This window comes from Pelobates fuscus, chromosome 2, assembly GCF_036172605.1.
Source record: "Pelobates fuscus isolate aPelFus1 chromosome 2, aPelFus1.pri, whole genome shotgun sequence".
Taxonomy (NCBI): Eukaryota; Metazoa; Chordata; class Amphibia; order Anura; family Pelobatidae; genus Pelobates; species Pelobates fuscus.
Genome location: NC_086318.1, coordinates 355,092,759 through 355,119,142, shown reverse-complemented (window position 1 = coordinate 355,119,142; position 26,384 = coordinate 355,092,759). Strand labels below are relative to the sequence as shown.

Genomic DNA, 26,384 nt, shown 5'->3' with positions numbered 1-26,384 from the left:
AAGACAGGTGCTAGGCAAGGGTCATTCCTATCGATGGAGTCATGAAATGTGTGACTTTGGGGACGAACGTAGACCAGCGGATTGTGTACTCTGCCTAATGGCTGCTGTAGTAGAATCTTGGCAAAACTGTTTCCAAAGAGAGAAAAAAAATTGTACAAGGTTTGCTGCAAGATATGGTTGCCCTCACTCTCTGTTATAGGTTTGGAACCATTCCAAGATGCCATATAAGAAGACCGAGGAATTTGTTGGGGTTTAAGCTTCCCTGTAGGAGGAAGCGGGCCTAATTAGAATATTGCCTCCCATAATCCTTTGCAATGGCTTATGGTCATGAACTTTTTCTCACCGCTGTCTTAAAGTGTCCTTACGTGGTAGCTCTTAAAAGCTGGCCCACTTGAACAGCTAGCTTTGCGCAGTGGCAGTATCGTAGCCCATGAGGTCAATCCGAGGCGTGATTATTGCTAATTGAAAACTTTACCCAATACCCCGCCATGATGACTTGAAATACAGTCAGCATTGGCAATTTTTGACAGGCTCTAAGGAGACTGAAAGATTGGTTTAATAAAAGTTTATGGCGCCCCATGTCTAGGGCGTGTCTTACGTGACTCCCGTTTCTTCCTGAGCTCTGTTGCACCATTCCTTCCGCTGGCTTCTTAGCATTTCCCTTTTACATTTCTCTCCCACTGAATTCACTTGTTTCCGGCAGCACACTATTCTCACTACATGCTACGAATTCCCATCCTTCGGCTCATTGGCCTAGCATTTGCCTTTATGCAAATTGCTCCTTCGCACCCTGAATCCAGCTCAATTATTCACACCTAACCACCTGAAGGCACTAAAATTACTGGTAGCTAAGGAAAACAACGATCAGCCACGAGGTTTGGTAATCTTTTGTAGCCTTCTATCATTTGGATTATTTATTTGCTTTTTTTTTTTTTTTACTTGCTTTATTATTTCACCACAGCCTAAAGGAAAGGCTTCCCAGCGGGCGTGCCTTTGAATGTACCCGTCATGTCATACTTACCTGGCAGGGGAGCAATAGCCATGATCCCTAAGGTGGCTCTCCCAGAGTGAGGCTGGTTCATTGCACTCCGTACCAGTTGACCTCTGCGATTTCCTCAAATGTGGGAAACTCGACTGCATAATTTATGGTAGTGGGGGACTGCGTTCGCGCTTTCCCCTGTGTTTGCTTGTTTGACAAAAATAGAGAACTTCACCAATTCTGACGAAGGATAATTTCAGCCACGGCACCCGTCTTCTTTGGCTCTTACTTTCCACATCAAGCAGGCAGCGACAATCATTTCCTAGGCTTGATCATTTTTATTATCTATGTTTTCTGGAGACCAGTTTTAAGCCAGAATTTAACTTTTTATTTTAACTTTTCAGCTTTTTTTTCATCATTTTTTTATCCTGACTTCTTTTGATTTATTGTATGCTTCAATGCAATGGAAGAAATAAAGAATTGGAGACCTATATTACGTCTTCCAACAGAACGTAACGTTTGATTGAATTTCTGGGAAAAAAAGATTTTCTGGATCAAATCAGTGAATTGCCGCTTGAGACAATCAGACCAAACCTTAGGAATAGCTGGGTGGTCGCTAGCACTTACTAATGAACACCATGGAATTTTGAAAAAGCCACCACAAATGTTCTTTCAGCCCTGTTGAGTGTGGATGAAGAGAAGACAGGTGCTAGGCAAGGGTCATTCCTATCGATGGAGTCATGAAATGTGTGACTTTGGGGACGAACGTAGACAAGCGGATTGTGTACTCTGCCTAATGGCTGCTGTAGTAGAATCTTGGCAAAACTGTTTCCAAAGAGAGAAAAAAAATTGTACAAGGTTTGCTGCAAGATATGGTTGCCCTCACTCTCTGTTATAGGTTTGGAACCATTCCAAGATGCCATATAAGAAGACCGAGGAATTTGTTGGGGTTTAAGCTTCCCTGTAGGAGGAAGCGGGCCTAATTAGAATATTGCCTCCCATAATCCTTTGCAATGGCTTATGGTCATGAACTTTTTCTCACCGCTGTCTTAAAGTGTCCTTACGTGGTAGCTCTTAAAAGCTGGCCCACTTGAACAGCTAGCTTTGCGCAGTGGCAGTATCGTAGCCCATGAGGTCAATCCGAGGCGTGATTATTGCTAATTGAAAACTTTACCCAATACCCCGCCATGATGACTTGAAATACAGTCAGCATTGGCAATTTTTGACAGGCTCTAAGGAGACTGAAAGATTGGTTTAATAAAAGTTTATGGCGCCCCATGTCTAGGGCGTGTCTTACGTGACTCCCGTTTCTTCCTGAGCTCTGTTGCACCATTCCTTCCGCTGGCTTCTTAGCATTTCCCTTTTACCTTTCTCTCCCACTGAATTCACTTGTTTCCGGCAGCACACTATTCTCACTACATGCTACGAATTCCCATCCTTCGGCTCATTGGCCTAGCATTTGCCTTTATGCAAATTGCTCCTTCGCACCCTGAATCCAGCTCAATTATTCACACCTAACCACCTGAAGGCACTAAAATTACTGGTAGCTAAGGAAAACAACGATCAGCCACGAGGTTTGGTAATCTTTTGTAGCCTTCTATCATTTGGATTATTTATTTGCTTTTTTTTTTTTTTTTTTTTAACTTGCTTTATTATTTCACCACAGCCTAAAGGAAAGGCTTCCCAGCGGGCGTGCCTTTGAATGTACCCGTCATGTCATACTTACCTGGCAGGGGAGCAATAGCCATGATCCCTAAGGTGGCTCTCCCAGAGTGAGGCTGGTTCATTGCACTCCGTACCAGTTGACCTCTGCGATTTCCTCAAATGTGGGAAACTCGACTGCATAATTTATGGTAGTGGGGGACTGCGTTCGCGCTTTCCCCTGTGTTTGCTTGTTTGACAAAAATAGAGAACTTCACCAATTCTGACGAAGGATAATTTCAGCCACGGCACCCGTCTTCTTTGGCTCTTACTTTCCACATCAAGCAGGCAGCGACAATCATTTCCTAGGCTTGATCATTTTTATTATCTATGTTTTCTGGAGACCAGTTTTAAGCCAGAATTTCACTTTTTATTTTAACTTTTCAGCTTTTTTTTCATCATTTTTTTATCCTGACTTCTTTTGATTTATTGTATGCTTCAATGCAATGGAAGAAATAAAGAATTGGAGACCTATATTACGTCTTCCAACAGAACGTAACGTTTGATTGAATTTCTGGGAAAAAAAGATTTTCTGGATCAAATCAGTGAATTGCCGCTTGAGACAATCAGACCAAACCTTAGGAATAGCTGGGTGGTCGCTAGCACTTACTAATGAACACCATGGAATTTTGAAAAAGCCACCACAAATGTTCTTTCAGCCCTGTTGAGTGTGGATGAAGAGAAGACAGGTGCTAGGCAAGGGTCATTCCTATCGATGGAGTCATGAAATGTGTGACTTTGGGGACGAACGTAGACCAGCGGATTGTGTACTCTGCCTAATGGCTGCTGTAGTAGAATCTTGGCAAAACTGTTTCCAAAGAGAGAAAAAAAATTGTACAAGGTTTGCTGCAAGATATGGTTGCCCTCACTCTCTGTTATAGGTTTGGAACCATTCCAAGATGCCATATAAGAAGACCGAGGAATTTGTTGGGGTTTAAGCTTCCCTGTAGGAGGAAGCGGGCCTAATTAGAATATTGCCTCCCATAATCCTTTGCAATGGCTTATGGTCATGAACTTTTTCTCACCGCTGTCTTAAAGTGTCCTTACGTGGTAGCTCTTAAAAGCTGGCCCACTTGAACAGCTAGCTTTGCGCAGTGGCAGTATCGTAGCCCATGAGGTCAATCCGAGGCGTGATTATTGCTAATTGAAAACTTTACCCAATACCCCGCCATGATGACTTGAAATACAGTCAGCATTGGCAATTTTTGACAGGCTCTAAGGAGACTGAAAGATTGGTTTAATAAAAGTTTATGGCGCCCCATGTCTAGGGCGTGTCTTACGTGACTCCCGTTTCTTCCTGAGCTCTGTTGCACCATTCCTTCCGCGGGCTTCTTAGCATTTCCCTTTTACCTTTCTCTCCCACTGAATTCACTTGTTTCCGGCAGCACACTATTCTCACTACATGCTACGAATTCCCATCCTTCGGCTCATTGGCCTAGCATTTGCCTTTATGCAAATTGCTCCTTCGCACCCTGAATCCAGCTCAATTATTCACACCTAACCACCTGAAGGCACTAAAATTACTGGTAGCTAAGGAAAACAACGATCAGCCACGAGGTTTGGTAATCTTTTGTAGCCTTCTATCATTTGGATTATTTATTTGCTTTTTTTTTTTTTTTACTTGCTTTATTATTTCACCATAGCCTAAAGGAAAGGCTTCCCAGCGGGCGTGCCTTTGAATGTACCCGTCATGTCATACTTACCTGGCAGGGGAGCAATAGCCATGATCCCTAAGGTGGCTCTCCCAGAGTGAGGCTGGTTCATTGCACTACGTACCAGTTGACCTCTGCGATTTCCTCAAATGTGGGAAACTCAACTGCATAATTTATGGTAGTGGGGGACTGCGTTCGCGCTTTCCCCTGTGTTTGCTTGTTTGACAAAAATAGAGAACTTCACCAATTCTGATGAAGGATAATTTCAGCCACGGCACCCGTCTTCTTTGGCTCTTACTTTCCGCATCAAGCAGGCAGCGACAATCATTTCCTAGGCTTGATCATTTTTATTATCTATGTTTTCTGGAGACCAGTTTTAAGCCAGAATTTCACTTTTTATTTTAACTTTTCAGCTTTTTTTTCATCATTTTTTTATCCTGACTTCTTTTGATTTATTGTATGCTTCAATGCAATGGAAGAAATAAAGAATTGGAGACCTATATTACGTCTTCCAACAGAACGTAACGTTTGATTGAATTTCTGGGAAAAAAAGATTTTCTGGATCAAGGCAGTGAATTGCCGCTTGAGACAATCAGACCAAACCTTAGGAATAGCTGGGTGGTCGCTAGCACTTACTAATGAACACCATGGAATTTTGAAAAAGCCACCACAAATGTTCTTTCAGCCCTGTTGAGTGTGGATGAAGAGAAGACAGGTGCTAGGCAAGGGTCATTCCTATCGATGGAGTCATGAAATGTGTGACTTTGGGGACGAACGTAGACCAGCGGATTGTGTACTCTGCCTAATGGCTGCTGTAGTAGAATCTTGGCAAAACTGTTTCCAAAGAGAGAAAAAAAATTGTACAAGGTTTGCTGCAAGATATGGTTGCCCTCACTCTCTGTTATAGGTTTGGAACCATTCCAAGATGCCATATAAGAAGACCGAGGAATTTGTTGGGGTTTAAGCTTCCCTGTAGGAGGAAGCGGGCCTAATTAGAATATTGCCTCCCATAATCCTTTGCAATGGCTTATGGTCATGAACTTTTTCTCACCGCTGTCTTAAAGTGTCCTTACGTGGTAGCTCTTAAAAGCTGGCCCACTTGAACAGCTAGCTTTGCGCAGTGGCAGTATCGTAGCCCATGAGGTCAATCCGAGGCGTGATTATTGCTAATTGAAAACTTTACCCAATACCCCGCCATGATGACTTGAAATACAGTCAGCATTGGCAATTTTTGACAGGCTCTAAGGAGACTGAAAGATTGGTTTAATAAAAGTTTATGGCGCCCCATGTCTAGGGCGTGTCTTACGTGACTCCCGTTTCTTCCTGAGCTCTGTTGCACCATTCCTTCCGCTGGCTTCTTAGCATTTCCCTTTTACCTTTCTCTCCCACTGAATTCACTTGTTTCCGGCAGCACACTATTCTCACTACATGCTACGAATTCCCATCCTTCGGCTCATTGGCCTAGCATTTGCCTTTATGCAAATTGCTCCTTCGCACCCTGAATCCAGCTCAATTATTCACACCTAACCACCTGAAGGCACTAAAATTACTGGTAGCTAAGGAAAACAACGATCAGCCACGAGGTTTGGTAATCTTTTGTAGCCTTCTATCATTTGGATTATTTATTTGCTTTTTTTTTTTTTTTACTTGCTTTATTATTTCACCATAATAAAGGAAAGGCTTCCCAGCGGGCGTGCCTTTGAATGTACCCGTCATGTCATACTTACCTGGCAGGGGAGAAATAGCCATGATCCCTAAGGTGGCTCTCCCAGAGTGAGGCTGGTTCATTGCACTCCGTACCAGTTGACCTCTGCGATTTCCTCAAATGTGGGAAACTCGACTGCATAATTTATGGTAGTGGGGGACTGCGTTCGCGCTTTCCCGCTTTCCCCTGTGTTTGCTTGTTTGACAAAAATAGAGAACTTCACCAATTCTGATGAAGGATAATTTCAGCCACGGCACCCGTCTTCTTTGGCTCTTACTTTCCGCATCAAGCAGGCAGCGACAATCATTTCCTAGGCTTGATCATTTTTATTATCTATGTTTTCTGGAGACCAGTTTTAAGCCAGAATTTCACTTTTTATTTTAACTTTTCAGCTTTTTTTTCATCATTTTTTTATTCTGACTTCTTTTGATTTATTGTATGCTTCAATGCAATGGAAGAAATAAAGAATTGGAGACCTATATTACGTCTTCCAACAGAACGTAACGTTTGATTGAATTTCTGGGAAAAAAAGATTTTCTGGATCAAGGCAGTGAATTGCCGCTTGAGACAATCAGACCAAACCTTAGGAATAGCTGGGTGGTCGCTAGCACTTACTAATGAACACCATGGAATTTTGAAAAAGCCACCACAAATGTTCTTTCAGCCCTGTTGAGTGTGGATGAAGAGAAGACAGGTGCTAGGCAAGGGTCATTCCTATCGATGGAGTCATGAAATGTGTGACTTTGGGGACGAACGTAGACCAGCGGATTGTGTACTCTGCCTAATGGCTGCTGTAGTAGAATCTTGGCAAAACTGTTTCCAAAGAGAGAAAAAAATTGTACACGGTTTGCTGCAAGATATGGTTGCCCTCACTCTCTGTTATAGGTTTGGAACCATTCCAAGATGCCATATAAGAAGACCGAGGAATTTGTTGGGGTTTAAGCTTCCCTGTAGGAGGAAGCGGGCCTAATTAGAATATTGCCTCCCATAATCCTTTGCAATGGCTTATGGTCATGAACTTTTTCTCACCGCTGTCTTAAAGTGTCCTTACGTGGTAGCTCTTAAAAGCTGGCCCACTTGAACAGCTAGCTTTGCGCAGTGGCAGTATCGTAGCCCATGAGGTCAATCCGAGGCGTGATTATTGCTAATTGAAAACTTTACCCAATACCCCGCCATGATGACTTGAAATACAGTCAGCATTGGCAATTTTTGACAGGCTCTAAGGAGACTGAAAGATTGGTTTAATAAAAGTTTATGGCGCCCCATGTCTAGGGCGTGTCTTACGTGACTCCCGTTTCTTCCTGAGCTCTGTTGCACCATTCCTTCCGCTGGCTTCTTAGCATTTCCCTTTTACCTTTCTCTCCCACTGAATTCACTTGTTTCCGGCAGCACACTATTCTCACTACATGCTACGAATTCCCATCCTTCGGCTCATTGGCCTAGCATTTGCCTTTATGCAAATTGCTCCTTCGCACCCTGAATCCAGCTCAATTATTCACACCTAACCACCTGAAGGCACTAAAATTACTGGTAGCTAAGGAAAACAACGATCAGCCACGAGGTTTGGTAATCTTTTGTAGCCTTCTATCATTTGGATTATTTATTTGCTTTTTTTTTTTTTTAACTTGCTTTATTATTTCACCACAGCCTAAAGGAAAGGCTTCCCAGCGGGCGTGCCTTTGAATGTACCCGTCATGTCATACTTACCTGGCAGGGGAGCAATAGCCATGATTCCTAAGGTGGCTCTCCCAGAGTGAGGCTGGTTCATTGCACTCCGTACCAGTTGACCTCTGCGATTTCCTCAAATGTGGGAAACTCAACTGCATAATTTATGGTAGTGGGGGACTGCGTTCGCGCTTTCCCCTGTGTTTGCTTGTTTGACAAAAATAGAGAACTTCACCAATTCTGATGAAGGATAATTTCAGCCACGGCACCCGTCTTCTTTGGCTCTTACTTTCCACATCAAGCAGGCAGCGACAATCATTTCCTAGGCTTGATCATTTTTATTATCTATGTTTTCTGGAGACCAGTTTTAAGCCAGAATTTAACTTTTTATTTTAACTTTTCAGCTTTTTTTTCATCATTTTTTTATCCTGACTTCTTTTGATTTATTGTATGCTTCAATGCAATGGAAGAAATAAAGAATTGGAGACCTATATTACGTCTTCCAACAGAACGTAACGTTTGATTGAATTTCTGGGAAAAAAAGATTTTCTGGATCAAATCAGTGAATTGCCGCTTGAGACAATCAGACCAAACCTTAGGAATAGCTGGGTGGTCGCTAGCACTTACTAATGAACACCATGGAATTTTGAAAAAGCCACCACAAATGTTCTTTCAGCCCTGTTGAGTGTGGATGAAGAGAAGACAGGTGCTAGGCAAGGGTCATTCCTATCGATGGAGTCATGAAATGTGTGACTTTGGGGACGAACGTAGACAAGCGGATTGTGTACTCTGCCTAATGGCTGCTGTAGTAGAATCTTGGCAAAACTGTTTCCAAAGAGAGAAAAAAAATTGTACAAGGTTTGCTGCAAGATATGGTTGCCCTCACTCTCTGTTATAGGTTTGGAACCATTCCAAGATGCCATATAAGAAGACCGAGGAATTTGTTGGGGTTTAAGCTTCCCTGTAGGAGGAAGCGGGCCTAATTAGAATATTGCCTCCCATAATCCTTTGCAATGGCTTATGGTCATGAACTTTTTCTCACCGCTGTCTTAAAGTGTCCTTACGTGGTAGCTCTTAAAAGCTGGCCCACTTGAACAGCTAGCTTTGCGCAGTGGCAGTATCGTAGCCCATGAGGTCAATCCGAGGCGTGATTATTGCTAATTGAAAACTTTACCCAATACCCCGCCATGATGACTTGAAATACAGTCAGCATTGGCAATTTTTGACAGGTTCTAAGGAGACTGAAAGATTGGTTTAATAAAAGTTTATGGCGCCCCATGTCTAGGGCGTGTCTTACGTGACTCCCGTTTCTTCCTGAGCTCTGTTGCACCATTCCTTCCGCTGGCTTCTTAGCATTTCCCTTTTACCTTTCTCTCCCACTGAATTCACTTGTTTCCGGCAGCACACTATTCTCACTACATGCTACGAATTCCCATCCTTCGGCTCATTGGCCTAGCATTTGTCTTTATGCAAATTGCTCCTTCGCACCCTGAATCCAGCTCAATTATTCACACCTAACCACCTGAAGGCACTAAAATTACTGGTAGCTAAGGAAAACAACGATCAGCCACGAGGTTTGGTAATCTTTTGTAGCCTTCTATCATTTGGATTATTTATTTGCTTTTTTTTTTTTTAACTTGCTTTATTATTTCACCACAGCCTAAAGGAAAGGCTTCCCAGCGGGCGTGCCTTTGAATGTACCCGTCATGTCATACTTACCTGGCAGGGGAGCAATAGCCATGATCCCTAAGGTGGCTCTCCCAGAGTGAGGCTGGTTCATTGCACTCCGTACCAGTTGACCTCTGCGATTTCCTCAAATGTGGGAAACTCGACTGCATAATTTATGGTAGTGGGGGACTGCGTTCGCGCTTTCCCCTGTGTTTGCTTGTTTGACAAAAATAGAGAACTTCACCAATTCTGACGAAGGATAATTTCAGCCACGGCACCCGTCTTCTTTGGCTCTTACTTTCCACATCAAGCAGGCAGCGACAATCATTTCCTAGGCTTGATCATTTTTATTATCTATGTTTTCTGGAGACCAGTTTTAAGCCAGAATTTCACTTTTTATTTTAACTTTTCAGCTTTTTTTTCATCATTTTTTTATCCTGACTTCTTTTGATTTATTGTATGCTTCAATGCAATGGAAGAAATAAAGAATTGGAGACCTATATTACGTCTTCCAACAGAACGTAACGTTTGATTGAATTTCTGGGAAAAAAAGATTTTCTGGATCAAATCAGTGAATTGCCGCTTGAGACAATCAGACCAAACCTTAGGAATAGCTGGGTGGTCGCTAGCACTTACTAATGAACACCATGGAATTTTGAAAAAGCCACCACAAATGTTCTTTCAGCCCTGTTGAGTGTGGATGAAGAGAAGACAGGTGCTAGGCAAGGGTCATTCCTATCGATGGAGTCATGAAATGTGTGACTTTGGGGACGAACGTAGACCAGCGGATTGTGTACTCTGCCTAATGGCTGCTGTAGTAGAATCTTGGCAAAACTGTTTCCAAAGAGAGAAAAAAAATTGTACAAGGTTTGCTGCAAGATATGGTTGCCCTCACTCTCTGTTATAGGTTTGGAACCATTCCAAGATGCCATATAAGAAGACCGAGGAATTTGTTGGGGTTTAAGCTTCCCTGTAGGAGGAAGCGGGCCTAATTAGAATATTGCCTCCCATAATCCTTTGCAATGGCTTATGGTCATGAACTTTTTCTCACCGCTGTCTTAAAGTGTCCTTACGTGGTAGCTCTTAAAAGCTGGCCCACTTGAACAGCTAGCTTTGCGCAGTGGCAGTATCGTAGCCCATGAGGTCAATCCGAGGCGTGATTATTGCTAATTGAAAACTTTACCCAATACCCCGCCATGATGACTTGAAATACAGTCAGCATTGGCAATTTTTGACAGGCTCTAAGGAGACTGAAAGATTGGTTTAATAAAAGTTTATGGCGCCCCATGTCTAGGGCGTGTCTTACGTGACTCCCGTTTCTTCCTGAGCTCTGTTGCACCATTCCTTCCGCTGGCTTCTTAGCATTTCCCTTTTACATTTCTCTCCCACTGAATTCACTTGTTTCCGGCAGCACACTATTCTCACTACATGCTACGAATTCCCATCCTTCGGCTCATTGGCCTAGCATTTGCCTTTATGCAAATTGCTCCTTCGCACCCTGAATCCAGCTCAATTATTCACACCTAACCACCTGAAGGCACTAAAATTACTGGTAGCTAAGGAAAACAACGATCAGCCACGAGGTTTGGTAATCTTTTGTAGCCTTCTATCATTTGGATTATTTATTTGCTTTTTTTTTTTTTTTACTTGCTTTATTATTTCACCACAGCCTAAAGGAAAGGCTTCCCAGCGGGCGTGCCTTTGAATGTACCCGTCATGTCATACTTACCTGGCAGGGGAGCAATAGCCATGATCCCTAAGGTGGCTCTCCCAGAGTGAGGCTGGTTCATTGCACTCCGTACCAGTTGACCTCTGCGATTTCCTCAAATGTGGGAAACTCGACTGCATAATTTATGGTAGTGGGGGACTGCGTTCGCGCTTTCCCCTGTGTTTGCTTGTTTGACAAAAATAGAGAACTTCACCAATTCTGACGAAGGATAATTTCAGCCACGGCACCCGTATTCTTTGGCTCTTACTTTCCACATCAAGCAGGCAGCGACAATCATTTCCTAGGCCTGATCATTTTTATTATCTATGTTTTCTGGAGACCAGTTTTAAGCCAGAATTTCACTTTTTATTTTAACTTTTCAGCTTTTTTTTCATCATTTTTTTATCCTGACTTCTTTTGATTTATTGTATGCTTCAATGCAATGGAAGAAATAAAGAATTGGAGACCTATATTACGTCTTCCAACAGAACGTAACGTTTGATTGAATTTCTGGGAAAAAAAGATTTTCTGGATCAAATCAGTGAATTGCCGCTTGAGACAATCAGACCAAACCTTAGGAATAGCTGGGTGGTCGCTAGCACTTACTAATGAACACCATGGAATTTTGAAAAAGCCACCACAAATGTTCTTTCAGCCCTGTTGAGTGTGGATGAAGAGAAGACAGGTGCTAGGCAAGGGTCATTCCTATCGATGGAGTCATGAAATGTGTGACTTTGGGGACGAACGTAGACAAGCGGATTGTGTACTCTGCCTAATGGCTGCTGTAGTAGAATCTTGGCAAAACTGTTTCCAAAGAGAGAAAAAAAATTGTACAAGGTTTGCTGCAAGATATGGTTGCCCTCACTCTCTGTTATAGGTTTGGAACCATTCCAAGATGCCATATAAGAAGACCGAGGAATTTGTTGGGGTTTAAGCTTCCCTGTAGGAGGAAGCGGGCCTAATTAGAATATTGCCTCCCATAATCCTTTGCAATGGCTTATGGTCATGAACTTTTTCTCACCGCTGTCTTAAAGTGTCCTTACGTGGTAGCTCTTAAAAGCTGGCCCACTTGAACAGCTAGCTTTGCGCAGTGGCAGTATCGTAGCCCATGAGGTCAATCCGAGGCGTGATTATTGCTAATTGAAAACTTTACCCAATACCCCGCCATGATGACTTGAAATACAGTCAGCATTGGCAATTTTTGACAGGCTCTAAGGAGACTGAAAGATTGGTTTAATAAAAGTTTATGGCGCCCCATGTCTAGGGCGTGTCTTACGTGACTCCCGTTTCTTCCTGAGCTCTGTTGCACCATTCCTTCCGCTGGCTTCTTAGCATTTCCCTTTTACCTTTCTCTCCCACTGAATTCACTTGTTTCCGGCAGCACACTATTCTCACTACATGCTACGAATTCCCATCCTTCGGCTCATTGGCCTAGCATTTGCCTTTATGCAAATTGCTCCTTCGCACCCTGAATCCAGCTCAATTATTCACACCTAACCACCTGAAGGCACTAAAATTACTGGTAGCTAAGGAAAACAACGATCAGCCACGAGGTTTGGTAATCTTTTGTAGCCTTCTATCATTTGGATTATTTATTTGCTTTTTTTTTTTTTTTTTTTTAACTTGTTTTATTATTTCACCACAGCCTAAAGGAAAGGCTTCCCAGCGGGCGTGCCTTTGAATGTACCCGTCATGTCATACTTACCTGGCAGGGGAGCAATAGCCATGATCCCTAAGGTGGCTCTCCCAGAGTGAGGCTGGTTCATTGCACTCCGTACCAGTTGACCTCTGCGATTTCCTCAAATGTGGGAAACTCGACTGCATAATTTATGGTAGTGGGGGACTGCGTTCGCGCTTTCCCCTGTGTTTGCTTGTTTGACAAAAATAGAGAACTTCACCAATTCTGACGAAGGATAATTTCAGCCACGGCACCCGTCTTCTTTGGCTCTTACTTTCCACATCAAGCAGGCAGCGACAATCATTTCCTAGGCTTGATCATTTTTATTATCTATGTTTTCTGGAGACCAGTTTTAAGCCAGAATTTCACTTTTTATTTTAACTTTTCAGCTTTTTTTTCATCATTTTTTTATCCTGACTTCTTTTGATTTATTGTATGCTTCAATGCAATGGAAGAAATAAAGAATTGGAGACCTATATTACGTCTTCCAACAGAACGTAACGTTTGATTGAATTTCTGGGAAAAAAAGATTTTCTGGATCAAATCAGTGAATTGCCGCTTGAGACAATCAGACCAAACCTTAGGAATAGCTGGGTGGTCGCTAGCACTTACTAATGAACACCATGGAATTTTGAAAAAGCCACCACAAATGTTCTTTCAGCCCTGTTGAGTGTGGATGAAGAGAAGACAGGTGCTAGGCAAGGGTCATTCCTATCGATGGAGTCATGAAATGTGTGACTTTGGGGACGAACGTAGACCAGCGGATTGTGTACTCTGCCTAATGGCTGCTGTAGTAGAATCTTGGCAAAACTGTTTCCAAAGAGAGAAAAAAAATTGTACAAGGTTTGCTGCAAGATATGGTTGCCCTCACTCTCTGTTATAGGTTTGGAACCATTCCAAGATGCCATATAAGAAGACCGAGGAATTTGTTGGGGTTTAAGCTTCCCTGTAGGAGGAAGCGGGCCTAATTAGAATATTGCCTCCCATAATCCTTTGCAATGGCTTATGGTCATGAACTTTTTCTCACCGCTGTCTTAAAGTGTCCTTACGTGGTAGCTCTTAAAAGCTGGCCCACTTGAACAGCTAGCTTTGCGCAGTGGCAGTATCGTAGCCCATGAGGTCAATCCGAGGCGTGATTATTGCTAATTGAAAACTTTACCCAATACCCCGCCATGATGACTTGAAATACAGTCAGCATTGGCAATTTTTGACAGGCTCTAAGGAGACTGAAAGATTGGTTTAATAAAAGTTTATGGCGCCCCATGTCTAGGGCGTGTCTTACGTGACTCCCGTTTCTTCCTGAGCTCTGTTGCACCATTCCTTCCGCTGGCTTCTTAGCATTTCCCTTTTACCTTTCTCTCCCACTGAATTCACTTGTTTCCGGCAGCACACTATTCTCACTACATGCTACGAATTCCCATCCTTCGGCTCATTGGCCTAGCATTTGCCTTTATGCAAATTGCTCCTTCGCACCCTGAATCCAGCTCAATTATTCACACCTAACCACCTGAAGGCACTAAAATTACTGGTAGCTAAGGAAAACAACGATCAGCCACGAGGTTTGGTAATCTTTTGTAGCCTTCTATCATTTGGATTATTTATTTGCTTTTTTTTTTTTTTTACTTGCTTTATTATTTCACCACAGCCTAAAGGAAAGGCTTCCCAGCGGGCGTGCCTTTGAATGTACCCGTCATGTCATACTTACCTGGCAGGGGAGCAATAGCCATGATCCCTAAGGTGGCTCTCCCAGAGTGAGGCTGGTTCATTGCACTCCGTACCAGTTGACCTCTGCGATTTCCTCAAATGTGGGAAACTCGACTGCATAATTTATGGTAGTGGGGGACTGCGTTCGCGCTTTCCCCTGTGTTTGCTTGTTTGACAAAAATAGAGAACTTCACCAATTCTGACGAAGGATAATTTCAGCCACGGCACCCGTCTTCTTTGGCTCTTACTTTCCACATCAAGCAGGCAGCGACAATCATTTCCTAGGCTTGATCATTTTTATTATCTATGTTTTCTGGAGACCAGTTTTAAGCCAGAATTTCACTTTTTATTTTAACTTTTCAGCTTTTTTTTCATCATTTTTTTATCCTGACTTCTTTTGATTTATTGTATGCTTCAATGCAATGGAAGAAATAAAGAATTGGAGACCTATATTACGTCTTCCAACAGAACGTAACGTTTGATTGAATTTCTGGGAAAAAAAGATTTTCTGGATCAAGGCAGTGAATTGCCGCTTGAGACAATCAGACCAAACCTTAGGAATAGCTGGGTGGTCGCTAGCACTTACTAATGAACACCATGGAATTTTGAAAAAGCCACCACAAATGTTCTTTCAGCCCTGTTGAGTGTGGATGAAGAGAAGACAGGTGCTAGGCAAGGGTCATTCCTATCGATGGAGTCATGAAATGTGTGACTTTGGGGACGAACGTAGGCCAGCGGATTGTGTACTCTGCCTAATGGCTGCTGTAGTAGAATCTTGGCAAAACTGTTTCCAAAGAGAGAAAAAAAATTGTACAAGGTTTGCTGCAAGATATGGTTGCCCTCACTCTCTGTTATAGGTTTGGAACCATTCCAAGATGCCATATAAGAAGACCGAGGAATTTGTTGGGGTTTAAGCTTCCCTGTAGGAGGAAGCGGGCCTAATTAGAATATTGCCTCCCACAATCCTTTGCAATGGCTTATGGTCATGAACTTTTTTCTCACCGCTGTCTTAAAGTGTCCTTACGTGGTAGCTCTTAAAAGCTGGCCCACTTGAACAGTTATCTTTGCGCAGTGGCAGTATCGTAGCCCATGAGGTCAATCCGAGGTGTGATTATTGCTAATTGAAAACTTTACCCAATACCCCGCCATGATGACTTGAAATACAGTCAGCATTGGCAATTTTTGACAGGCTCTAAGGAGACTGAAAGATTGGTTTAATAAAAGTTTATGGCGCCCCATGTCTAGGGCGTGTCTTACGTGACTCCCGTTTCTTCCTGAGCTCTGTTGCACCATTCCTTCCGCTGGCTTCTTAGCATTTCCCTTTTACCTTTCTCTCCCACTGAATTCACTTGTTTCCGGCAGCACACTATTCTCACTACATGCTACGAATTCCCATCCTTCGGCTCATTGGCCTAGCATTTGCCTTTATGCAAGTTGCTCCTTCGCACCCTGAATCCAGCTCAATTATTCACACCTAACCACCTGAAGGCACTAAAATTACTGGTAGCTAAGGAAAACAACGATCAGCCACGAGGTTTGGTAATCTTTTGTAGCCTTCTATCATTTGGATTATTTATTTGCTTTTTTTTTTTTTTAACTTGCTTTATTATTTCACCACAGCCTAAAGGAAAGGCTTCCCAGCGGGCGTGCCTTTGAATGTACCCGTCATGTCATACTTACCTGGCAGGGGAGTAATAGCCATGATCCCTAAGGTGGCTCTCCCAGAGTGAGGCTGGTTCATTGCACTCCGTACCAGTTGACCTCTGCGATTTCCTCAAATGTGGGAAACTCGACTGCATAATTTATGGTAGTGGGGGACTGCGTTCGCGCTTTCCCCTGTGTTTGCTTGTTTGACAAAAATAGAGAACTTCACCAATTCTGACGAAGGATAATTTCAGCCACGGCACCCGTCTTCTTTGGCTCTTACTTTCCGCATCAAGCAGGCAGCGACAATCATTTCCTAGGCTTGATCATTTTTATTATCTATGTTTTCTGGAGACCAGTTTTAAGCCAGAATTTCACTTTTTATTTTAACTTTTCAGCTTTTTTTTCATCATTTTTTTATCCTGACTTCTTTTGATTTATTGTATGCTTCAATGCAATGGAAGAAATAAAGAATTGGAGACCTATATTACGTCTTCCAACAGAACGTAACGTTTGATTGAATTTCTGGGAAAAAAAGATTTTCTGGATCAAGGCAGTGAATTGCCGCTTGAGACAATCAGACCAAACCTTAGGAATAGCTGGGTGGTCGCTAGCACTTACTAATGAACACCATGGAATTTTGAAAAAGCCACCACAAATGTTCTTTCAGCCCTGTTGAGTGTGGATGAAGAGAAGACAGGTGCTAGGCAAGGGTCATTCCTATCGATGGAGTCATGAAATGTGTGACTTTGGGGACGAACGTAGACCAGCGGATTGTGTACTCTGCCTAATGGCTGCTGTAGTAGAATCTTGGCAAAACCGTTTCCAAAGAGAGAAAAAAAATTGTACAAGGTTTGCTGCAAGATATGGTTGCCCTCACTCTCTGTTATAGGTTTGGAACCATTCCAAGATGCCATATAAGAAGACCGAGGAATTTGTTGGGGTTTAAGCTTCCCTGTAGGAGGAAGCGGGCCTAATTAGAATATTGCCTCCCACAATCCTTTGCAATGGCTTATGGTCATGAACTTTTTCTCACCGCTGTCTTAAAGTGTCCTTACGTGGTAGCTCTTAAAAGCTGGCCCACTTGAACAGTTAACTTTGCGCAGTGGCAGTATCGTAGCCCATGAGGTCAATCTGAGGCGTGATTATTGCTAATTGAAAACTTTACCCAATACCCCGCCATGATGACTTGAAATACAGTCAGCATTGGCAATTTTTGACAGGCTCTGAGGAGACTGAAAGATTGGTTTAAAAAAAGTTTATGGCGCCCCATGTCTAGGGCGTGTCTTACGTGACTCCCGTTTCTTCCTGAGCTCTGTTGCACCATTCCTTCCGCTGGCTTCCTTGCATTTCCCTTTTACCTTTCTCTCCCACTGAATCCACTTGTTTCCGGCAGCACACTATTCTCACTCCATGCTACGAATTCCCATCCTTCGGCTCATTGGCCTAGCATTTGCCTTTATGCAAATTGCTCCTTCGCACCCTGAATCCAGCTCAATTATTCACACCTAACCACCTGAAGGCACTAAAATTACTGGTAGCTAAGGAAAACAACGATCAGCCACGAGGTTTGGTAATCTTTTGTAGCCTTCTATCATTTGGATTATTTATTTGCTTTATTTTTTTTTAACTTGCTTTATTATTTCACCACAGCCTAAAGGAAAGGCTTCCCAGCGGGCGTGCCTTTGAATGTACCCGTCATGTCATACTTACCTGGCAGGGGAGCAATAGCCATGATCCCTAAGGTGGCTCTCCCTGAGTGAGGCTGGTTCATTGCACTCCGTACCAGTTGACCTTTGCGATTTCCTCAAATGTGGGAAACTCGACTGCATAATTTATGGTATTGGGGGACTGCGTTCGCGCTTTCCCCTGTGTTTGCTTGTTTGACAAAAATAGAGAACTTCACCAATTCTGACGAAGGATAATTTCAGCCACGGCACCCGTCTTCTTTGGCTCTTACTTTCCGCATCAAGCAGGCAGCGACAATCATTTCCTAGGCTTGATCATTTTTATTATCTATGTTTTCTGGAGACCAGTTTTAAGCCAGAATTTCACTTTTTATTTTAACTTTTCAGCTTTTTTTTCATCATTTTTTTATCCTGACTTCTTTTGATTTATTGTATGCTTCAATGCAATGGAAGAAATAAAGAATTGTAGACCTATATTACGTCTTCCAACAGAACGTAACGTTTGATTGAATTTCTGGGAAAAAAAGATTTTCTGGATCAAGGCAGTGAATTGCCGCTTGAGACAATCAGACCAAACCTTAGGAATAGCTGGGTGGTCGCTAGCACTTACTAATGAACACCATGGAATTTTGAAAAAGCCACCACAAATGTTCTTTCAGCCCTGTTGAGTGTGGATGAAGAGAAGACAGGTGCTAGGCAAGGGTCATTCCTATCGATGGAGTCATGAAATGTGTGACTTTGGGGACGAACGTAGACCAGCGGATTGTGTACTCTGCCTAATGGCTGCTGTAGTAGAATCTTGGCAAAACTGTTTCCAAAGAGAGAAAAAAAATTGTACAAGGTTTGCTGCAAGATATGGTTGCCCTCACTCTCTGTTATAGGTTTGGAACCATTCCAAGATGCCATATAAGAAGACCGAGGAATTTGTTGGGGTTTAAGCTTCCCTGTAGGAGATAGCGGGCCTAATTAGAATATTGCCTCCCATAATCCTTTGCAATGGCTTATGGTCATGAACTTTTTCTCACCGCTGTCTTAAAGTGTCCTTACGTGGTAGCTCTTAAAAGCTGGCCCACTTGAACAGCTAGCTTTGCGCAGTGGCAGTATCGTAGCCCATGAGGTCAATCCGAGGCGTGATTATTGCTAATTGAAAACTTTACCCAATACCCCGCCATGATGACTTGAAATACAGTCAGCATTGGCAATTTTTGACAGGCTCTAAGGAGACTGAAAGATTGGTTTAATAAAAGTTTATGGCGCCCCATGTCTAAGAAGACCGAGGAATTTGTTGGGGTTTAAGCTTCCCTGTAGGAGGAAGCGGGCCTAATTAGAATATTGCCTCCCACAATCCTTTGCAATGGCTTATGGTCATGAACTTTTTCTCACCGCTGTCTTAAAGTGTCCTTATGTGGTAGCTCTTAAAAGCTGGCCCACTTGAACAGTTAACTTTGCGCAGTGGCAGTATCGTAGCCCATGAGGTCAATTCGAGGCGTGATTATTGCTAATTGAAAACTTTACCCAATACCCCGCCATGATGACTTGAAATACAGTCAGCATTGGCAATTTTTGACAGGCTCTAAGGAGACTGAAAGATTGGTTTAATAAAAGTTTATGGCGCCCCATGTCTAGGGCGTGTCTTACGTGACTCCCGTTTCTTCCTGAGCTCTGTTGCACCATTCCTTCCGCTGGCTTCTTAGCATTTCCCTTTTACCTTTCTCTCCCACTGAATTCACTTGTTTCCGGCAGCACACTATTCTCACTACATGCTACGAATTCCCATCCTTCGGCTCATTGGCCTAGCATTTGCCTTTATGCAAATTGCTCCTTCGCACCCTGAATCCAGCTCAATTATTCACACCTAACCACCTGAAGGCACTAAAATTACTGGTAGCTAAGGAAAACAACGATCAGCCACGAGGTTTGGTAATCTTTTGTAGCCTTCTATCATTTGGATTATTTATTTGCTTTTTATTTTTTTTACTTGCTTTATTATTTCACCACAGCCTAAAGGAAAGGCTTCCCAGCGGGCGTGCCTTTGAATGTACCCGTCATGTCATACTTACCTGGCAGAGGAGCAATAGCCATGATCCCTAAGGTGGCTCTCCCAGAGTGAGGCTGGTTCATTGCACTCCGTACCAGTTGACCTCTGCGATTTCCTCAAATGTGGGAAACTCGACTGCATAATTTATGGTAGTGGGGGACTGCGTTCGCGCTTTCCCCTGTGTTTGCTTGTTTGACAAAAATAGAGAACTTCACCAATTCTGACGAAGGATAATTTCAGCCACGGCACCCGTCTTCTTTGGCTCTTACTTTCCGCATCAAGCAGGCAGCGACAATCATTTCCTAGGCTTGATCATTTTTATTATCTATGTTTTCTGGAGACCAGTTTTAAGCCAGAATTTCACTTTTTATTTTAACTTTTCAGCTTTTTTTTCATCATTTTTTTATCCTGACTTCTTTTGATTTATTGTATGCTTCAATGCAATGGAAGAAATAAAGAATTGTAGACCTATATTACGTCTTCCAACAGAACGTAACGTTTGATTGAATTTCTGGGAAAAAAAGATTTTCTGGATCAAGGCAGTGAATTGCCGCTTGAGACAATCAGACCAAACCTTAGGAATAGCTGGGTGGTCGCTAGCACTTACTAATGAACACCATGGAATTTTGAAAAAGCCACCACAAATGTTCTTTCAGCCCTGTTGAGTGTGGATGAAGAGAAGACAGGTGCTAGGCAAGGGTCATTCCTATCGATGGAGTCATGAAATGTGTGACTTTGGGGACGAACGTAGACCAGCGGATTGTGTACTCTGCCTAATGGCTGCTGTAGTAGAATCTTGGCAAAACTGTTTCCAAAGAGAGAAAAAAAATTGTACAAGGTTTGCTGCAAGATATGGTTGCCCTCACTCTCTGTTATAGGTTTGGAACCATTCCAAGATGCCATATAAGAAGACCGAGGAATTTGTTGGGGTTTAAGCTTCCCTGTAGGAGATAGCGGGCCTAATTAGAATATTGCCTCCCATAATCCTTTGCAATGGCTTATGGTCATGAACTTTTTCTCACCGCTGTCTTAAAGTGTCCTTACGTGGTAGCTCTTAAAAGCTGGCCCACTTGAACAGCTAGCTTTGCGCAGTGGCAGTATCGTAGCCCATGAGGTCAATCCGAGGCGTGATTATTGCTAATTGAAAACTTTACCCAATACCCCGCCATGATGACTTGAAATACAGTCAGCATTGGCAATTTTTGACAGGCTCTAAGGAGACTGAAAGATTGGTTTAATAAAAGTTTATGGCGCCCCATGTCTAGGGCGTGTCTTACGTGACTCCCGTTTCTTCCTGAGCTCTGTTGCACCATTCCTTCCGCTGGCTTCTTAGCATTTCCCTTTTACCTTTCTCTCCCACTGAATTCACTTGTTTCCGGCAGCACACTATTCTCACTACATGCTACGAATTCCCATCCTTCGGCTCATTGGCCTAGCATTTGCCTTTATGCAAATTGCTCCTTCGCACCCTGAATCCAGCTCAATTATTCACACCTAACCACCTGAAGGCACTAAAATTACTGGTAGCTAAGGAAAACAACGATCAGCCACGAGGTTTGGTAATCTTTTGTAGCCTTCTATCATTTGGATTATTTATTTGCTTTTTTTTTTTTTTAAACTTGCTTTATTATTTCACCACAGCCTAAAGGAAAGGCTTCCCAGCGGGCGTGCCTTTGAATGTACCCGTCATGTCATACTTACCTGGCAGGGGAGCAATAGCCATGATCCCTAAGGTGGCTCTCCCAGAGTGAGGCTGGTTCATTGCACTCCGTACCAGTTGACCTCTGCGATTTCCTCAAATGTGGGAAACTCAACTGCATAATTTATGGTAGTGGGGGACTGCGTTCGCGCTTTCTCCTGTGTTTGCTTGTTTGACAAAAATAGAGAACTTCACCAATTCTGACGAAGGATAATTTCAGCCACGGCACCCGTCTTCTTTGGCTCTTACTTTCCACATCAAGCAGGCAGCGACAATCATTTCCTAGGCTTGATCATTTTTATTATCTATGTTTTCTGGAGACCAGTTTTAAGACAGAATTTCACTTTTTATTTTAACTTTTCAGCTTTTTTTTCATCATTTTTTTATCCTGACTTCTTTTGATTTATTGTATGCTTCAATGCAATGGAAGAAATAAAGAATTGTAGACCTATATTACGTCTTCCAACAGAACGTAACGTTTGATTGAATTTCTGGGAAAAAAAGATTTTCTGGATCAAGGCAGTGAATTGCCGCTTGAGACAATCAGACCAAACCTTAGGAATAGCTGGGTGGTCGCTAGCACTTACTAATGAACACCATGGAATTTTGAAAAAGCCACCACAAATGTTCTTTCAGCCCTGTTGAGTGTGGATGAAGAGAAGACAGGTGCTAGGCAAGGGTCATTCCTATCGATGGAGTCATGAAATGTGTGACTTTGGGGACGAACGTAGACCAGCGGATTGTGTACTCTGCCTAATGGCTGCTGTAGTAGAATCTTGGCAAAACTGTTTCCAAAGAGAGAAAAAAAATTGTACAAGGTTTGCTGCAAGATATGGTTGCCCTCACTCTCTGTTATAGGTTTGGAACCATTCCAAGATGCCATATAAGAAGACCGAGGAATTTGTTGGGGTTTAAGCTTCCCTGTAGGAGATAGCGGGCCTAATTAGAATATTGCCTCCCATAATCCTTTGCAATGGCTTATGGTCATGAACTTTTTCTCACCGCTGTCTTAAAGTGTCCTTACGTGGTAGCTCTTAAAAGCTGGCCCACTTGAACAGCTAGCTTTGCGCAGTGGCAGTATCGTAGCCCATGAGGTCAATCCGAGGCGTGATTATTGCTAATTGAAAACTTTACCCAATACCCCGCCATGATGACTTGAAATACAGTCAGCATTGGCAATTTTTGACAGGCTCTAAGGAGACTGAAAGATTGGTTTAATAAAAGTTTATGGCGCCCCATGTCTAGGGCGTGTCTTACGTGACTCCCGTTTCTTCCTGAGCTCTGTTGCACCATTCCTTCCGCTGGCTTCTTAGCATTTCCCTTTTACCTTTCTCTCCCACTGAATTCACTTGTTTCCGGCAGCACACTATTCTCACTACATGCTACGAATTCCCATCCTTCGGCTCATTGGCCTAGCATTTGCCTTTATGCAAATTGCTCCTTCGCACCCTGAATCCAGCTCAATTATTCACACCTAACCACCTGAAGGCACTAAAATTACTGGTAGCTAAGGAAAACAACGATCAGCCACGAGGTTTGGTAATCTTTTGTAGCCTTCTATCATTTGGATTATTTATTTGCTTTTTTTTTTTTTTAAACTTGCTTTATTATTTCACCACAGCCTAAAGGAAAGGCTTCCCAGCGGGCGTGCCTTTGAATGTACCCGTCATGTCATACTTACCTGGCAGGGGAGCAATAGCCATGATCCCTAAGGTGGCTCTCCCAGAGTGAGGCTGGTTCATTGCACTCCGTACCAGTTGACCTCTGCGATTTCCTCAAATGTGGGAAACTCAACTGCATAATTTATGGTAGTGGGGGACTGCGTTCGCGCTTTCTCCTGTGTTTGCTTGTTTGACAAAAATAGAGAACTTCACCAATTCTGACGAAGGATAATTTCAGCCACGGCACCCGTCTTCTTTGGCTCTTACTTTCCACATCAAGCAGGCAGCGACAATCATTTCCTAGGCTTGATCATTTTTATTATCTATGTTTTCTGGAGACCAGTTTTAAGACAGAATTTCACTTTTTATTTTAACTTTTCAGCTTTTTTTTCATCATTTTTTTATCCTGACTTCTTTTGATTTATTGTATGCTTCAATGCAATGGAAGAAATAAAGAATTGGAGACCTATATTACGTCTTCCAACAGAACGTAACGTTTGATTGAATTTCTGGGAAAAAAAGATTTTCTGGATCAAGGCAGTGAATTGCCGCTTGAGACAATCAGACCAAACCTTAGGAATAGCTGGGTGGTCGCTAGCACTTACTAATGAACACCATGGAATTTTGAAAAAGCCACCACAAATGTTCTTTCAGCCCTGTTGAGTGTGGATGAAGAGAAGACAGGTGCTAGGCAAGGGTCATTCCTATCGATGGAGTCATGAAATGTGTGACTTTGGGGACGAACGTAGACCAGCGGATTGTGTACTCTGCCTAATGGCTGCTGTAGTAGAATCTTGGCAAAACTGTTTCCAAAGAGAGAAAAAAAATTGTACAAGGTTTGCTGCAAGATATGGTTGCCCTCACTCTCTGTTATAGGTTTGGAACCATTCCAAGATGCCATATAAGAAGACCGAGGAATTTGTTGGGGTTTAAGCTTCCCTGTAGGAGGAAGCGGGCCTAATTAGAATATTGCCTCCCATAATCCTTTGCAATGGCTTATGGTCATGAACTTTTTCTCACCGCTGTCTTAAAGTGTCCTTACGTGGTAGCTCTTAAAAGCTGGCCCACTTGAACAGCTAGCTTTGCGCAGTGGCAGTATCGTAGCCCATGAGGTCAATCCGAGGCGTGATTATTGCTAATTGAAAACTTTACCCAATACCCCGCCATGATGACTTGAAATACAGTCAGCATTGGCAATTTTTGACAGGCTCTAAGGAGACTGAAAGATTGGTTTAATAAAAGTTTATGGCGCCCCATGTCTAGGGCGTGTCTTACGTGACTCCCGTTTCTTCCTGAGCTCTGTTGCACCATTCCTTCCGCTGGCTTCTTAGCATTTCCCTTTTACCTTTCTCTCCCACTGAATTCACTTGTTTCCGGCAGCACACTATTCTCACTACATGCTACGAATTCCCATCCTTCGGCTCATTGGCCTAGCATTTGCCTTTATGCAAATTGCTCCTTCGCACCCTGAATCCAGCTCAATTATTCACACCTAACCACCTGAAGGCACTAAAATTACTGGTAGCTAAGGAAAACAACGATCAGCCACGAGGTTTGGTAATCTTTTGTAGCCTTCTATCATTTGGATTATTTATTTGCTTTTTTTTTTTTTTTTTTTTAACTTGCTTTATTATTTCACCACAGCCTAAAGGAAAGGCTTCCCAGCGGGCGTGCCTTTGAATGTACCCGTCATGTCATACCTACCTGGCAGGGGAGCAATAGCCATGATCCCTAAGATGGCTCTCCCAGAGTGAGGCTGGTTCATTGCACTCCGTACCAGTTGACCTCTGCGATTTCCTCAAATGTGGGAAACTCGACTGCATAATTTATGGTAGTGGGGGACTGCGTTCGCGCTTTCCCCTGTGTTTGCTTGTTTGACAAAAATAGAGAACTTCACCAATTCTGACGAAGGATAATTTCAGCCACGGCACCCGTCTTCTTTGGCTCTTACTTTCCACATCAAGCAGGCAGCGACAATCATTTCCTAGGCTTGATCATTTTTATTATCTATGTTTTCTGGAGACCAGTTTTAAGCCAGAATTTCACTTTTTATTTTAACTTTTCAGCTTTTTTTTCATCATTTTTTTATCCTGACTTCTTTTGATTTATTGTATGCTTCAATGCAATGGAAGAAATAAAGAATTGGAGACCTATATTACGTCTTCCAACAGAACGTAACGTTTGATTGAATTTCTGGGAAAAAAAGATTTTCTGGATCAAGGCAGTGAATTGCCGCTTGAGACAATCAGACCAAACCTTAGGAATAGCTGGGTGGTCGCTAGCACTTACTAATGAACACCATGGAATTTTGAAAAAGCCACCACAAATGTTCTTTCAGCCCTGTTGAGTGTGGATGAAGAGAAGACAGGTGCTAGGCAAGGGTCATTCCTATCGATGGAGTCATGAAATGTGTGACTTTGGGGACGAACGTAGACCAGCGGATTGTGTACTCTGCCTAATGGCTGCTGTAGTAGAATCTTGGCAAAACCGTTTCCAAAGAGAGAAAAAAAATTGTACAAGGTTTGCTGCAAGATATGGTTGCCCTCACTCTCTGTTATAGGTTTGGAACCATTCCAAGATGCCATATAAGAAGACCGAGGAATTTGTTGGGGTTTAAGCTTCCCTGTAGGAGGAAGCGGGCCTAATTAGAATATTGCCTCCCATAATCCTTTGCAATGGCTTATGGTCATGAACTTTTTCTCACCGCTGTCTTAAAGTGTCCTTACGTGGTAGCTCTTAAAAGCTGGCCCACTTGAACAGCTAGCTTTGCGCAGTGGCAGTATCGTAGCCCATGAGGTCAATCCGAGGCGTGATTATTGCTAATTGAAAACTTTACCCACTACCCCGCCATGATGACTTGAAATACAGTCAGCATTGGCAATTTTTGACAGGCTCTAAGGAGACTGAAAGATGGGTTTAATAAAAGTTTATGGCGCCCCATGTCTAGGGCGTGTCTTACGTGACTCCCGTTTCTTCCTGAGCTCTGTTGCACCATTCCTTCCGCTGGCTTCTTAGAATTTCCCTTTTACCTTTCTCTCCCACTGAATTCACTTGTTTCCGGCAGCACACTATTCTCACTACATGCTACGAATTCTCATCCTTCGGCTCATTGGCCTAGCATTTGCCTTTATGCAAATTGCTCCTTCGCACCCTGAATCCAGCTTAATTATTCACACCTAACCACCTGAAGGCAC

At 42.9% G+C, this 26,384-nt stretch overlaps 32 non-coding genes across 32 annotated transcripts; all 32 read left to right on the top strand.

The window, feature by feature from the left end:
- The first annotated feature begins 401 nt into the window (after positions 1 to 401).
- On the top strand, positions 402 to 542 carry LOC134592478 (U4 spliceosomal RNA). Its single transcript, XR_010089100.1, has one exon. It is a non-coding gene; the product is annotated as a U4 spliceosomal RNA (small nuclear RNA).
- A 471-nt stretch (positions 543 to 1,013) lies between these two features.
- On the top strand, positions 1,014 to 1,180 carry LOC134590072 (U1 spliceosomal RNA). Its single transcript, XR_010087050.1, has one exon. It is a non-coding gene; the product is annotated as a U1 spliceosomal RNA (small nuclear RNA).
- An 899-nt stretch (positions 1,181 to 2,079) lies between these two features.
- Positions 2,080 to 2,220, top strand: LOC134592477 (U4 spliceosomal RNA). The gene has a single exon (XR_010089099.1). It is a non-coding gene; the product is annotated as a U4 spliceosomal RNA (small nuclear RNA).
- A 477-nt stretch (positions 2,221 to 2,697) lies between these two features.
- Positions 2,698 to 2,864, top strand: LOC134590071 (U1 spliceosomal RNA). Its single transcript, XR_010087049.1, has one exon. It is a non-coding gene; the product is annotated as a U1 spliceosomal RNA (small nuclear RNA).
- Positions 2,865 to 3,763: 899 nt separating this feature from the next.
- LOC134592476 (U4 spliceosomal RNA) lies at positions 3,764 to 3,904 on the top strand. Its single transcript, XR_010089098.1, has one exon. It is a non-coding gene; the product is annotated as a U4 spliceosomal RNA (small nuclear RNA).
- Positions 3,905 to 4,375: 471 nt separating this feature from the next.
- Positions 4,376 to 4,542, top strand: LOC134590947 (U1 spliceosomal RNA). Its single transcript, XR_010087797.1, has one exon. It is a non-coding gene; the product is annotated as a U1 spliceosomal RNA (small nuclear RNA).
- An 899-nt stretch (positions 4,543 to 5,441) lies between these two features.
- LOC134592474 (U4 spliceosomal RNA) lies at positions 5,442 to 5,582 on the top strand. Its single transcript, XR_010089097.1, has one exon. It is a non-coding gene; the product is annotated as a U4 spliceosomal RNA (small nuclear RNA).
- A 469-nt stretch (positions 5,583 to 6,051) lies between these two features.
- LOC134590255 (U1 spliceosomal RNA) lies at positions 6,052 to 6,218 on the top strand. Its single transcript, XR_010087206.1, has one exon. It is a non-coding gene; the product is annotated as a U1 spliceosomal RNA (small nuclear RNA).
- A 906-nt stretch (positions 6,219 to 7,124) lies between these two features.
- On the top strand, positions 7,125 to 7,265 carry LOC134592473 (U4 spliceosomal RNA). The gene has a single exon (XR_010089096.1). It is a non-coding gene; the product is annotated as a U4 spliceosomal RNA (small nuclear RNA).
- Positions 7,266 to 7,736: 471 nt separating this feature from the next.
- On the top strand, positions 7,737 to 7,903 carry LOC134591326 (U1 spliceosomal RNA). The gene has a single exon (XR_010088122.1). It is a non-coding gene; the product is annotated as a U1 spliceosomal RNA (small nuclear RNA).
- Positions 7,904 to 8,802: 899 nt separating this feature from the next.
- LOC134593427 (U4 spliceosomal RNA) lies at positions 8,803 to 8,943 on the top strand. Its single transcript, XR_010089911.1, has one exon. It is a non-coding gene; the product is annotated as a U4 spliceosomal RNA (small nuclear RNA).
- Positions 8,944 to 9,413: 470 nt separating this feature from the next.
- LOC134590070 (U1 spliceosomal RNA) lies at positions 9,414 to 9,580 on the top strand. Its single transcript, XR_010087048.1, has one exon. It is a non-coding gene; the product is annotated as a U1 spliceosomal RNA (small nuclear RNA).
- Positions 9,581 to 10,479: 899 nt separating this feature from the next.
- LOC134592472 (U4 spliceosomal RNA) lies at positions 10,480 to 10,620 on the top strand. The gene has a single exon (XR_010089095.1). It is a non-coding gene; the product is annotated as a U4 spliceosomal RNA (small nuclear RNA).
- Positions 10,621 to 11,091: 471 nt separating this feature from the next.
- LOC134590068 (U1 spliceosomal RNA) lies at positions 11,092 to 11,258 on the top strand. Its single transcript, XR_010087047.1, has one exon. It is a non-coding gene; the product is annotated as a U1 spliceosomal RNA (small nuclear RNA).
- An 899-nt stretch (positions 11,259 to 12,157) lies between these two features.
- LOC134592471 (U4 spliceosomal RNA) lies at positions 12,158 to 12,298 on the top strand. The gene has a single exon (XR_010089094.1). It is a non-coding gene; the product is annotated as a U4 spliceosomal RNA (small nuclear RNA).
- A 477-nt stretch (positions 12,299 to 12,775) lies between these two features.
- LOC134590066 (U1 spliceosomal RNA) lies at positions 12,776 to 12,942 on the top strand. Its single transcript, XR_010087046.1, has one exon. It is a non-coding gene; the product is annotated as a U1 spliceosomal RNA (small nuclear RNA).
- Positions 12,943 to 13,841: 899 nt separating this feature from the next.
- On the top strand, positions 13,842 to 13,982 carry LOC134592470 (U4 spliceosomal RNA). The gene has a single exon (XR_010089093.1). It is a non-coding gene; the product is annotated as a U4 spliceosomal RNA (small nuclear RNA).
- Positions 13,983 to 14,453: 471 nt separating this feature from the next.
- On the top strand, positions 14,454 to 14,620 carry LOC134590065 (U1 spliceosomal RNA). The gene has a single exon (XR_010087045.1). It is a non-coding gene; the product is annotated as a U1 spliceosomal RNA (small nuclear RNA).
- A 900-nt stretch (positions 14,621 to 15,520) lies between these two features.
- Positions 15,521 to 15,661, top strand: LOC134593114 (U4 spliceosomal RNA). Its single transcript, XR_010089643.1, has one exon. It is a non-coding gene; the product is annotated as a U4 spliceosomal RNA (small nuclear RNA).
- A 471-nt stretch (positions 15,662 to 16,132) lies between these two features.
- LOC134589619 (U1 spliceosomal RNA) lies at positions 16,133 to 16,299 on the top strand. The gene has a single exon (XR_010086666.1). It is a non-coding gene; the product is annotated as a U1 spliceosomal RNA (small nuclear RNA).
- An 899-nt stretch (positions 16,300 to 17,198) lies between these two features.
- Positions 17,199 to 17,339, top strand: LOC134593606 (U4 spliceosomal RNA). Its single transcript, XR_010090065.1, has one exon. It is a non-coding gene; the product is annotated as a U4 spliceosomal RNA (small nuclear RNA).
- Positions 17,340 to 17,809: 470 nt separating this feature from the next.
- Positions 17,810 to 17,976, top strand: LOC134591286 (U1 spliceosomal RNA). Its single transcript, XR_010088087.1, has one exon. It is a non-coding gene; the product is annotated as a U1 spliceosomal RNA (small nuclear RNA).
- Positions 17,977 to 18,875: 899 nt separating this feature from the next.
- Positions 18,876 to 19,016, top strand: LOC134592469 (U4 spliceosomal RNA). The gene has a single exon (XR_010089092.1). It is a non-coding gene; the product is annotated as a U4 spliceosomal RNA (small nuclear RNA).
- Positions 19,017 to 19,233: 217 nt separating this feature from the next.
- LOC134593660 (U4 spliceosomal RNA) lies at positions 19,234 to 19,374 on the top strand. Its single transcript, XR_010090111.1, has one exon. It is a non-coding gene; the product is annotated as a U4 spliceosomal RNA (small nuclear RNA).
- A 470-nt stretch (positions 19,375 to 19,844) lies between these two features.
- On the top strand, positions 19,845 to 20,011 carry LOC134590415 (U1 spliceosomal RNA). Its single transcript, XR_010087342.1, has one exon. It is a non-coding gene; the product is annotated as a U1 spliceosomal RNA (small nuclear RNA).
- An 899-nt stretch (positions 20,012 to 20,910) lies between these two features.
- Positions 20,911 to 21,051, top strand: LOC134592468 (U4 spliceosomal RNA). The gene has a single exon (XR_010089091.1). It is a non-coding gene; the product is annotated as a U4 spliceosomal RNA (small nuclear RNA).
- Positions 21,052 to 21,523: 472 nt separating this feature from the next.
- On the top strand, positions 21,524 to 21,690 carry LOC134591272 (U1 spliceosomal RNA). Its single transcript, XR_010088074.1, has one exon. It is a non-coding gene; the product is annotated as a U1 spliceosomal RNA (small nuclear RNA).
- An 899-nt stretch (positions 21,691 to 22,589) lies between these two features.
- LOC134592467 (U4 spliceosomal RNA) lies at positions 22,590 to 22,730 on the top strand. The gene has a single exon (XR_010089090.1). It is a non-coding gene; the product is annotated as a U4 spliceosomal RNA (small nuclear RNA).
- A 472-nt stretch (positions 22,731 to 23,202) lies between these two features.
- LOC134591271 (U1 spliceosomal RNA) lies at positions 23,203 to 23,369 on the top strand. Its single transcript, XR_010088073.1, has one exon. It is a non-coding gene; the product is annotated as a U1 spliceosomal RNA (small nuclear RNA).
- Positions 23,370 to 24,268: 899 nt separating this feature from the next.
- LOC134592466 (U4 spliceosomal RNA) lies at positions 24,269 to 24,409 on the top strand. The gene has a single exon (XR_010089089.1). It is a non-coding gene; the product is annotated as a U4 spliceosomal RNA (small nuclear RNA).
- Positions 24,410 to 24,886: 477 nt separating this feature from the next.
- On the top strand, positions 24,887 to 25,053 carry LOC134590691 (U1 spliceosomal RNA). The gene has a single exon (XR_010087577.1). It is a non-coding gene; the product is annotated as a U1 spliceosomal RNA (small nuclear RNA).
- An 899-nt stretch (positions 25,054 to 25,952) lies between these two features.
- LOC134593504 (U4 spliceosomal RNA) lies at positions 25,953 to 26,093 on the top strand. Its single transcript, XR_010089976.1, has one exon. It is a non-coding gene; the product is annotated as a U4 spliceosomal RNA (small nuclear RNA).
- Positions 26,094 to 26,384: the final 291 nt, after the last annotated feature.